A 12,798-nucleotide genomic window follows, 5' to 3' on the forward strand; every position below is an offset into this window, starting at 1 on the left:
GTTTAAATTCTTCGGCTCTTTCCATACTGAACTTGGGACTCAAACTACGTTTAAAAGTTACTTGTTAAATGGTAAATAGTGTGGTCTTTAATCAGGAAGGCGTGCTTTATTCCTCAGTTCCCTAAATGTTAGATAACAACATTTTAAACAGTACAGAACATAAAAAGTTTTAAAGCAAATAGCATACTGGTGTGAAGTGTTTTTAAATACAGAAGCCATATATTTTAGTTGCTTGTCATAACTTTTTAAAACTCTCAAATGCAAGTTGTCCTTTCCCTCACACATCTTACAAACCGAAGGTACAATAAAAAATCTCTGATAATGTACTGGATGGTAATTTTCTTCTCAAGGCTTCAGCTCTGATTTTTTTTTCTTCAAGCGATTAAATTTCCTTTCCAAAATGATAAATGACAATGTCTTCATCATTTATAGAAAACCCCATCAGGCTATGATACAGACTTTACTCACAGAAAGGTAAACACAACTGAGAAAAAAAAAAAAGAGAACTAGCTTGTATACTCAAACTAATATTATTTTTAAGAATTGATTACCGGCATTGAAGTACTTAACAAGAGCCTCTGTTTAATATAGTATGTCAGGAAGGGGACCTCGTCATCCATGAACACAAAGACCTAATGTCAGCATTCTTGTTAGTTCTCCCCTAATTACCATCAAATACTAGTAAGTCCACCAATATAAAGCACTTAAGGAAAGAGTGTCAAGGAACATGAATGAAAAAAACAGATTTCCTCAACTTAAGAGACCAGAAGTAGTTTTGATACTTTTAAAGAGCGCTTTGCCATTGCTTCTCATGCATAAAGACTGTTAACTTTGTTGGGAAACAAGGAAAGGAAAGCCTGTTTATGTTAATTACATTAGATAAACTTTTACTGAAGTCCAACAAACATTATTCTATAGATCATTATACAGATGAGGTCAACTATACCTTTTTTGCTTGAGTTTTCAAAAAATGGAAAGTAACTTCTTCAAATCCATTTAGGACAGGCTATAAAGAGCAGTGTACGATAAAAATCATTTTTACTAGAAATACCCTTAATACAAAGTACTCATGATAAATGAAGGTGTAAAGGAAGTGTGAACAGCAGAGATCAGAAATCATTGAATGTTATGATAAAATATAAAATACAGTGTATGAAAATATTCACAATAGGACCTTGAAAACACCTAAGATCACCGAAAGCATTTGGTGATGGAAGCACTGGGTGGTTCACCTGACACCTTGTGCTTAAAGGACCTGCTACAACCCATCTTGCACTGATACTTTGCTCATTGCTTTGGTATTAAGGACCTATTGAATTCTGGGCGCAGGGAATGGAAAGATGTGGTGCTTGCCCTTGGGGAACTTGGAATAAGGAGGTGGCCTATGGCAGAATAAAAACATTCTTAAGTGCTTTCATTTTCTCAAATAACCACAATAAAGGGAAATTTGATTTAGGGAGATTGAGAGCAGAACATTTCAAAGCATATGCTGTGAATACAAAATAGATGGTTTCAAAGCAATCAAAGGGATTTTGGTTATGTGCTAAAATTTATTTGTTCCTTCAGAGTTGTTAATGTATATCGGATAGTTAAAAGCACCTACTCAAGGTTTTGACAGTGTTTTAATAACTCAACTAAAAATCCCTGACATGTTTATAGGTCCTTGAGCCAGAAATAATACAAGACCTTTCAATCATTTTCCAGGGAAAGATTAGTCAGAAAAAAAGCTGTTAAAAAAAAGAAGAAGAAGAAAATGCTGTTTGATTTTCACTCCACATCACTGACTACTGGAAGTCCAAATAGGAGGCAATAAATTATTGGCTTATGAGAAAATACAGACCTTGAAAAATGTTGTGATAATTGATTGTTTTATATCCCAAAGGTTAAAAAATACTTTCCCCTAGCAATGCCCTAGTTTTATTGAACTAAGCACATCTTATAAAAATTAACCGTTTATCTGATACTTGATACTTAAGTCATCTTCTATGTACTTATCTTAACAGGAGCCAGTTGCATCCTGTTGGAATTCAGCTGGCTATAATTAACACCAAGTAAGAATTTTTAATAGGAGTCCCAAGGGAAATGATTTTAAAATAAACAATGACTGACAATTAGGTGATTTTCAAACAGTATTTTTCACATGAGTCATTAGTTGAATAAGACATTGTTTAATTCCTGAAAATCATCAACAGCCAAATTCCATTTCATGGATTATGAATCACAGGACACAGCAAACAAACTAGCTCCACTGAAGATGTAAAAAGCAATATGTGACACCCAGAAACAATGACCAGTAATAATGAGCACACTGGGTGTCCAAATTGTTGCCTCTATGTACAATTTTCCACTAGAGGAACCACGGTTCTCGAAGAAATGATTGATTCCTGGGCTGGAGCCAAGAGGTACAAGGTGAACCAGGAATATCTCCTCATAACAGAAAGCTTACTAGGAGTGTGTCAAAATGTCTCAGGAGCCAATTTAAAGAGGTTCCAGTTGGCTAAAGATTTAAAAATTTGAATGTCAAAAGAATAATTGCTATGGATTGAAATGCATCAAGTAGGTCGGTGAGTTTATAATGGGATTTTTAAAAATGATGAACTAGTGGTGATGGTTGCACAGCTTTGTGAATACACTAGAAACTAGACAAGTATATACTTCAGAAGGGTGAATTTTATGGCATGTGAATGATATCTTGATATTTTTTAAATTATCACCTTTGGAGAATGCTAGAGAACCAACTCATTATTTTGAAAACTAGTAAATGGAATGACCAGGCATGTATCCTGTACAAACTATTCCTCAGGCTAGACAAATTGTTGATGAAGGGATTTTTCATTTAATAGGAGTATTTCAACTAATGTATGAAGGCTTGACAGAGTTAGAATATCACCATTTTGCAATCCCTAAAGAATCAGTGGATCTAGGCAACAGTCATCCATGGCTGCTAAACAGATTGACAACCACACATATGCCTCATGATGGAAATACACGATACCACTAGCCAAAGACACCAAATCTGAACCTGATCAAACCTCTAGCTCTAACTGCCAATTTGCAGGAAATACAGGGGACAGAGAACCATATCAATGAAACCACAGGGATGCAATCAACTAAATCAAAATAGTGGGAAACTTTGGGACCTGTTTTTTCCAACAAATAAGAGCAAAAATTTGGAGGGGAAACCAATAGACAAAAAAACACTTAAAAGACATAATCAATTGCTGTATATGAACTTAGTCTCAATCTTGATTCAAACAAGTATAAAAAAAACCAATCAGACAATTGAAGAAATGTGAACACTGACTATATCGTTGTCAACACTGACAAGATATACGCCGGTACAAACAAATTATTGTTCATTGGTTTAGGTGTAATCATAGTGTGATTATATCTTTAAGAGTCCTTTATCTTTCAGAGATACATTATCAAATTGTTTGCAGATAAAATGATACAGGTAAATAATAAAATTCTGTAGCACAAACACCTGCCTGCACTGCTGCTAGAAAGACAGTGGGGCAGGGACAAGGCTCAGAGATGGCCTTCAAAATAATAAGGGAGAGTGAAGACAGAAGAAGGTTTGAGGATGTGGTGGGTGGGGAATATAAATGAAACAAGACTAGCCGAGAGCAGACAATTGTTCAGGCTGGATGATAGGCATACAAGGGATTGATGTATTATTCTCTTTGTATACATTTGAAATTTTCTTTTAAAAAATTTTTTTCTTGACTAGTAGGGTGACATTGGTTAATAAAATTATATAGATTTCAGGTGTGCAATTCTATAATACATCATCTGTATTTTGTACTGTGTGTTCACCACCCCAAGTCAAGTCTCCTTCCATCACCATTTATCTCCCCACCCCTCTCTCCTTCTGGCTGTATATTTGAAATTTTCCATAGCAAGTTAAAAAAAACAAACAACAGGCCCTGGCCAGATAGCTCAGTTGGTTAGAGGGTCATTCAATATGCCAAGGTTTCCCCTGTCGGGGCACATACAAGAATCAACCAATGAATGCATAAGTAAGTGGAACAACAAATCAATGTGTGTGTCTCTCTCTCTTTCTCTCTCTCTCTCTCTCCCCCTCCCCTCTTCCCTCCCTCCCTCTACCTCTCCCCCTCCCCCTCCTGTCTCTCTCTCAAGTCAATAAATAAAAAAAAAAAATTAAATACAAAACAGCCCTGGCTGGTGTGGCTCAGTGGATTGAGTGCCAGCCTGCAAATGGAAAGGTTGCCTGTTTGATTCCCAGGCAGGGCACGTGCCTGGGTTGCAGGCCAGGTCTCCAGTTGGGGGTGTGCTAGAGGCAACCAATCACTTACACATAGATGTTTCTCTCCCTCCCTTCCCCTCTCTCTAAAAGTAAATAAATAAAATCTTTGAAATAAAAAACAAACAACAACAAACATACACAGACAAAAACACCTTCAATTTTCAAAGAATCTTTAGAATGGGGAAGCACTATAGATATTAGTTGCTTCCTTTCTCACTTTTCTGTGGACCGTAACTTATAACACCATTTCTTTTCAAAACAATTAGTATAATTAAGCAATGAAATCAATAAAACTAGACCACTTATGATTAAGAAAACTGTAATGGCTTTCAAATTTGCAAGGGAATATCTTGGGCCTCAATTCCCAAAATTTCCGATTTTTACCTAGGTCTAGGTAAAAATATCCTAGGTCTAGGATAAAGCTCAGGAATCTGCAATTGAACCAGGAGCCCAGGTGATACATAGACAAGTGAGCACACATCAATGATACTACAAGAAACATTAGTACATCCTGGAAAATGCCTCTTTACCCATATTTATAAGAGTTTCTCTTGGAATATAAAGAAGTAAAATTGCTGGATAGGTCACATTTTCAATATTACTCTCCAAAATGATTATACACACATTTTAATACATGACTAATATACATTCCCTCCAGAAGAGAATTCCCAACTCCCCATTCCTTAGCCAATTCTTGATGTGTTCATACTTTTTAATTTTTGCCAAGAACATAACTATCTTACAGAATGACCTTTCAGTTAGCAACATTTGTTAAAGCAGCTCTTGAAAATTCCACCTTTTGAACAAAGACTCCTTTGTAATGACTTGTTATTATCGTAATTATTTTCATCAATATAATAACTTTACACCCCAAAATAGTTTCATGAATATGTTCAAAGAAGTGATAATTAAACATTATAGTTTAAAACAAAAATGTTCTTACCAATTACAGGACATAAGAATTCCTCGTCAGAGAATCTCATATGGAATACATTTTAATTGTGCTCTGTGTTTACATGAACCACAATTTTTTTTTACTTGTTTTTGCATACAGACATCAAGCAAACAGAAACAACCCAAACTGAGAGCAAAACAGGAAGAAGCAGCTGGCAGAAATGTGGAAAGTTTCATAATTCCCAAAAAGGTGAGGCAAGCCAAAGACACAGCAGGAATCTAACTGAGTAAAATTAAGGTTTCTCTAAAGGTTGAGCTGTGCGCATGACTCCTAGGCGCCCTGGCCACGGAACCCCCACTGGATGGTCATAACATTATATTGAGGGAAAACTCACACGAAAACGAAGTAAGTAGTAAGGTGTCAGAGTGTTACGTGATCTGGTCTGGTGAGGAGTTTGGGAAGGTTTTTGCTGAAATGAAAGATTGCGTGAGTAGCCTCCCCCCTCCCAAAATGGATTATGAAGAAAAGGTTGAAACTGAACCTGAGCTTCTCAAACTTTAACGGAGATGCTGTGAAAAGGCTCCTTCTGGTGCAGGATGGGGCCCGAGGGCCCGCCTTTCTAACGAGCTCCAGGGCGATGCTGAGGACCCGGGCTCTCTGGGACCCTGCGGGGCTCCGACTAGGCTCCTCACTCTGACTCTGCACGAAGTCTGTCACTGAGAAATTCTGTAGCGCAAACACCTGCCCGCACTGCTGCTACAGGGACAGCGGGATGGGGGCAAGGCAGAAACCCATTTCCTCTGAAACCCTCCATCCAGGGGAGGGGCTGGCTTTTCTGGCAGCCAGGGGCTTAGAGTCCTCCCGTGGGCATGGTGTGGCCCAGGAGGGGTGGGGGAGGTTTAAGGCGTCAGCAGTTCTGGGCATCGATACTGTGTCACCCACATCTATGCCCCCAGGGACTCGATGTTCAGAGGCGGAGACAGAAAATGACACAGAACAGACACTGAACAACAAATTACAGGTGCGTCATGTTCCTGGCCAAGAGACACAGATGAAAGATCTTTCAGAATAAGGTTTTCCTAAGCCTAAGGGAGATCTCTGTGTAGACTCAAAGAACTTACCCCATTTCAGGGAGAATTACCCATCTACCCACAAACACACTTGGCAACAAGTTGGCAACAGAAAAACACCTGCAATCATCCAGACAGCAGAAAACAAATCATCATTTGTTCTGCACGCTACTTGGTGCTTTACAGGAGTTCTCTCGTCTAGACCTCACAGCATTCCAATAAAGGGTGGTACTGACCTTCAAGTTGACCAGATTCAGGAATTCGAACCATGTTGACAGGCTTCCTCCAGACACGACACAGGCAGCCCCGGGCTCACATGATCCTAGCTCAGTAACCCCAGGAGAAAAGACGGGGTCTCTCTCCTGGTCTCACCATGCAAGGGCTCCAGCCGTGTGTATGCCATGTCGCCCTGGGATCCATCACGGTGGCCAAGAGAATGGACTTAAGATAATCGGCCAGGGGCTGAGGTACAATGATTAGAAATCCCACCAGGATTAAAAGGGTGGAGTGAGAAAAAATAAATGAATAAAGAGAGGTTTGGCCAACAAATGCGAAAGGTCCTCGAGGGAACGGTCTATGAGTTGCCCCACTGTACCGATGAGGACAGTGAGGATGAGAGAGGCCAAGTAACGTGCCCGAGGTCGCCCCCCAGTACAAGTGGATGAGCCAGGACACAAACCAAGGCCAGAGCTCTTAGCCACTGTGCTAGAAGGCAACCAAGTCAGTTTGGTTTCAGTCTTCTCTGCAACAACAGCTTTCGGAAGCAAATGCAGCAACAGCTAGACTTTTTAGAGAAAAAAGACTGTACCCAAAGAGTCTTCCACTCTGCCAAACTGTCTTTCACAATATAGCTAACAAATACTAAACATGCACCATGTGACAGGCACTGTCGTAAGTTCTAAGAGGACCTCTGCACTGCTACACCTGAGCTGGGGGCGGGGAGGATGATGTCCCGCTTCTCCCAGAGTGACACATCTGTTTTACAAGAGGGGAACTGGGCAGGTATAATCGCCCAGGGTCTTCTCTTGCTGTTCCTGATATGGAACCCCTACCCTGTGAGCAAGCTGGAGCAGGGGTGATTGGAAACCAGTTCCACAGCCTGCCACTGGGTACTAGAGTTTTTGTCCTATTGCGGAGACTGCGCGGGGAGGGAGCTCCAGTCCTCTGCCATGCATCTGCCTGGATGCAGCTTCTGCAGCACAGGGCTGATGAGAGATTACAGATGCTGCTGACTTGCCCTTCTTGAAGTGAAAGCATAGTCTGAGACTGGGAGCTGGGAGGAAAGGGAGCCCCATCTTCTTGGCTGCATCTTCCAAGAATAGAGCTTCAATCACACTGAGCTGGGGAGTGGGAAGCAGTTTGTGGCTCAAATGCCACAGATTCCCGTTGTTCTTACTAAGGTTTAGCAGGAGACTTTCTTGAATAAATGTTTCTATTTGCAGTATGTCCTTGGGACAAATTCCAGAGACATTAAACGGTTGGGTTTTTAAAATAGTTTTCACCAGTTAAATGGTTCTTTTACCGGAGAAAGTGTCCCCTAACCTCCTTACCCCACTGTTTTGGAAGTCGGTTGCCTCAATCAGGGTTTTTTTTTTCAAGGTGAAAAAGGAGTTTGTTTGGTAGTATTTTTAACTCATGATTCAAACATATTCCATGAGTTTTAATCTACTGCAATTAATTTTATTGGTGCTCAAATTATCCTAACTATGGCTAATGGGAACTTCTTTAAGTTGGCTCCTGAGTCCTTTGGACATGACCCCAGTGGTGACTCACAGCTTTCTTACTAATAAAATACTATGTACATTACTTCTCCCAGCCCGAAGAAAAACTTAAAGGTCACACTTAGCAGGATCGAAAAGAGTATATATGCCTTCCAAAGAAACAAATATGGTAAAAGCAAGCAGTCATAAAGGAAAAAACAAATTAAAACTCATAAAACAAAAATGATAAGGAAACATTAAAAATAGCGTAGAAAAATATGATATAAATAATGAAACAAATGTATTAGTGATCATGATAAATATAAATGAGATCTACTCCCTTATTAAAAATTAAGATTCACAAATTGGCTTAAGAACTCAACCTTTCCCTGGCCAGTGTGGCTCAGTTGGCTGGAGCATTGGCCTGTTTCTCACACCGCTGTGCCTCTGTCTCTCTCTCCCTCTCTCTCTCTCTCCTTTCCTCTCTCTTTAAAATCAATAAACATATTTTTAAAAATTTAAAAAGAATTCAATCTTTCTATTTTGGACAACATGGATGGGCCTAGAGAGTATTATGTTAAGGAAAATCAGTTGGATAGAAAAAACAAAAACAAAAATAAAATAAAATAAATAACTCAGATAGAGAAAGACAAATACCATATGATTTCACTTATATGTGCAATCTGAAAAACAAATGAACAAACAAAACAGAAACAAACTCATAGATATAGAGAACAGACTGATGGTTGCCAGAGGGGAGGGAAGATGGGGGGTTATGCAGAAAAGGGGAAGGGGATTAAGAAGTACAAACTTCCGATTATAAAATATGTCATGGGGATAAAAGGTACAGCATCGGGAATAGAGTCAATAATATTGTAATAACCATGTACAGGGACAGATGGGTACCATACTTATCGTGGTGGTCACTTTGTATAAGGTATATAATCACTATGTTGTATACCTGAAACTAATATAATATTGTATTTAGTCAACTGTACTTAAAAAATTTAAAAAGTAAAATGTGAAATCTCAATTTCATATCATTTAAATGAAGCACAAGACAAAACAAGATTAAGGTAAAGGAAGGGGAAGTATATAAAACAAATGCAAATGAAGAGAAATCAAATATGAAAATACTTAACATTAGTAGAATTTAACAATAAAAAGCGACATTGAAATTTACGAAGCCAAAATATGAAGGGTGGAGAATCATTTAATAATATGAGTAATAAATCTTGCTCACTAAACAATACCCTTTTTTTCCCTACCGCCCATGCAATATTTATAAGAATGGAATATATATACCTGCGCTAACAGTGGAACTTCAACAAGGTTCAGTTGCTGAAGAAGACTCACGGGACCCAAGAGGACAAAGCTTTTAAATACACAGTTTATTCCAGGGAACGGACACACTATAGCAAGAGCCTGAAAATCAAAATAAACGTCACAGCAGATGACTCACGGCGGGGGTCTGGAGAGGCCATGTGCAGGCTCCTTGTCTCTTCCCTGCCCCCACCCTAGAATCAGCCGTTTCTTTAAGGGGCCCTGGTTCCATTTATTAGAGAATGGTATTTAGAAACAAAAATCTGGATGTGTGCTCATTGCTGCTGAGGCGTCACTGCTTCTAGGCCATCTCAGCAGTCAGAGGCAGGCAATGTATCTAAGCACACTACCCCACATACATGCATACCTGTATTTCTGTATCCACCAGCTAGAGTATAGTATTTGTGTACAGTTTGTTTTGCCACTAGCCTCACATGATCGAGTCAAAGCACTTTCTTTTTTTATTTAGGTAGAATTGACATATAACATTATATTAGTTTCAGGTGTACAACATAATGGTTTGATAGTTGTATATATTGTGAAAATTAGCATCACAATAAGTCTAGTTAACATCCATCACCACAGTTACAGAATTTTTTTTCTTGTGATGAGAACTTTTAAGATCTACTCTCTCAGCAATTTTCAAATGTGCAATACAGTATTAACTATAGTCGCCATGGTGTACATTACATCCCCATGACACTTATTTTATATCTGAAAGTTTGTACCTTTGACCCCTTTCACCCATTTCATCCACCTCCAACCCCTGCCTCTGACAACCACTGATCTGTTCTTTGTATCTATGAGCTTGAAAACACTTTTTCAAAGTTTCCCTACCTCTTTAGTGAATTTATGGCATATGGTTTTGAACACAATTAGATTCATTTGTCACACTCTGCATTCCATGTTGGAATCACTGACAACCAGGTTGATTTTTTAAAATTGGCATACAGTAAAATTCATTCTCAGTGGTGTACCATCCTATGGGTTTTGACGATTGTAGAGACATGAATCCACCACCACCACCCTTGTCCAACCCATTATGAACTCAATCCTTCTCTCTCCCCAACCCCTGGCAACTACTGATCTGCTTTCCATCCTGTGTCCTGTGGTAGACTGAATAATGACCCCAAAAGATATCCACATCCTGATGCCCACAACCAATGAATGTTCCACAATATGGCAACAGAGACTTTGCAGATGTGATTAAATTAAGGATCAACTGATGGGGAGATTATCCTGGATTATCCAGGTGGGTCTTAAATGTAACCACAACGGTCCTTAACAGAGAGCTGTAAGAAAGTCAAAGTAGGTAGGAGGAGCCCCCGAGGGTGGAAGCAAGAGGTTTGAATGATGTGAGGAAGGAGTCACAAGTTAAGTAATACGGGCCACCCCCATAAGCTAGAAAAGTCAAGGAAACGAATTTTCCCCTAGAGCTTCCAGAAGGAACCAGCCCTACAACACCTTGACTTCAACCTAGTGAAACTGATGTCAGATTTCTGGCCTCTAGAACTGTAAGAGAATACATTTGTGTTGTTGTAAACCACCAAGTTTATGGTAATTTTTAGAAAGATTTTATTTATTTATTTTTAGAGAGAAGGGAAGGGAGGGAGAAAGAAAGGGAGAGAAACACCGATGTGTGGGATGTGTAGTTGCCCTTTGCACGTCCCCCACTGGGAACCTGGCCTGCAACCCAGGCATGTGCCCTGACTGGGAATCGAACCAGCGCTCAGTCCACTGAGCCACACCAGCCAGGGCTGTGGTAATTTTTTACTGCAGCAATAGGAAACTTATACACATCCCTATAGTTTTGCCTTTTTTAAAGTGTCACGTGCATAAAGTGATACAATACTTTGGATCTTTGGAGTCTGGCCTCTTTCATTTGGCAAAATGCATTTAAGATTCATCCATGTTTATGTTATGTATATTTTACCACTAAAAAAAGATTCATTCATGTTGTTGAGTGCATCCATAGGTCTTTCCTTCTTATCACTGTCTAGTATTCCATTGTATGCATATACCAGCTTGTTTATCATTTACCTACTAAAGGATATCTGGTCAGTTCCAGTTTTTGATGAATAAAGCTGCTATAAACATTTGTAAAGAAGTTTTTGTGTGCACATAAATTTTCAGCTCACTTAGTTATTAACACTCATAAGTATTCATAGCTTTTAGTACATGAAAATGTCCATTTAAACCTCATATCCCTGGCTACTGTGGTTCAGTGGATTGAGCACCAGCCTGCGAACCAAAGGATCACTGGTTCGATTCCCAGTCAGGGCACATGCCTGGGTACGATAGGCAACCACACATTGATGTTTCTCTCCCTCTCTTTCTCCCTCCCTTCCCCTCTCTCTAAAAATTAATAAATAAAATATTAAAAAAAATAAACATCATTACCCAGGAAAGATATTATTAAGAAATACAAACAAAAAGGATCACAGGCTTTTTAAGGTCAAGGTATGTTCACAGAACAAGCCACAAGTTCTGATTTCCGGATGTCTTACAAGACCCCTTGGTTAGACACAACATTTTCAAGGACATTTTAAGAAATAAGAAAATCGTGTGGTGATTGCTGGGTGGAGGAGGATATAAGGGGACTAAATGGTAATGGAAAAAGTATATAATAAAGATTAAATAAAAAAAAAAAGAAACAAGAAAATCATCGTATCCCGTTGCTAGGATTTCCTACACCAGCAGTTAGGAGGGCCCATGGGTTTCCGGATCAAATGATGAAATTCCATTATTTAGAACTGAGAGAAATAAAGACAGTTCTGAGAAGATTAAAACTTACTGTGGAAAGGAAAAAGGCAAAATGGAACTACAAACAATGGAAAACAACCATATAATGTTATCTATCTAGCATGAATAGAAGAAACTGACAATGAATATTTGAATTTCTGATTTATGATATTGGCAATCCATTCACCCTGGGTCCTTAGTATTGTTTGCTATCACACTCGTCAAATAGTTTCACGGAGTCATTAAAACCTATGTTTTTTTTCCAACAGATGTGCAATGACACCTCTGCCAGTGGAGTTTTTCCTGAATAAAGAAAAAAATAAATCATTCCAACATAAAAATGGCAAAAATTTCCCCTAAGGGACCAAAACTACAGAGGAATAATTCCAAGTTTTACCCTTAATGCAAAATCAGGCACGGGTCACAAAATATCCAAAAGTCTTTGTAAAACCAACTGCACAAATACTTGTTGGGATACGGGATTTCCTCTTACTTACAAGCTAACAAGTTCACCTGTTTTGATTCCCTGGATGCCAGCAGCACAGTGAGCAGTATGAGCATCAACAGCATTTGCATGGGTTCTCCAGCTCCGCAAGTCCCACAGGGCCCATGCAGAGACAATATGTACCCAATGCAAGTTTGCATCACAGCCGAGGAACACTGGCCTTGGGGAGTTCACATCTTTTATACTGAGCTTGCTCTCTCCCCCAGGAGATAGTGCCTCATCTCTCAAGGCAGCTCCGTGCGAATACAGCCTTGAGAGATGATGGCCTAGGTAAATAGGGCCAAGGCCTCACATTC

Source organism: Desmodus rotundus, chromosome X (assembly GCF_022682495.2).
Source record: "Desmodus rotundus isolate HL8 chromosome X, HLdesRot8A.1, whole genome shotgun sequence".
In the NCBI taxonomy this organism is placed as follows: Eukaryota; Metazoa; Chordata; class Mammalia; order Chiroptera; family Phyllostomidae; genus Desmodus; species Desmodus rotundus.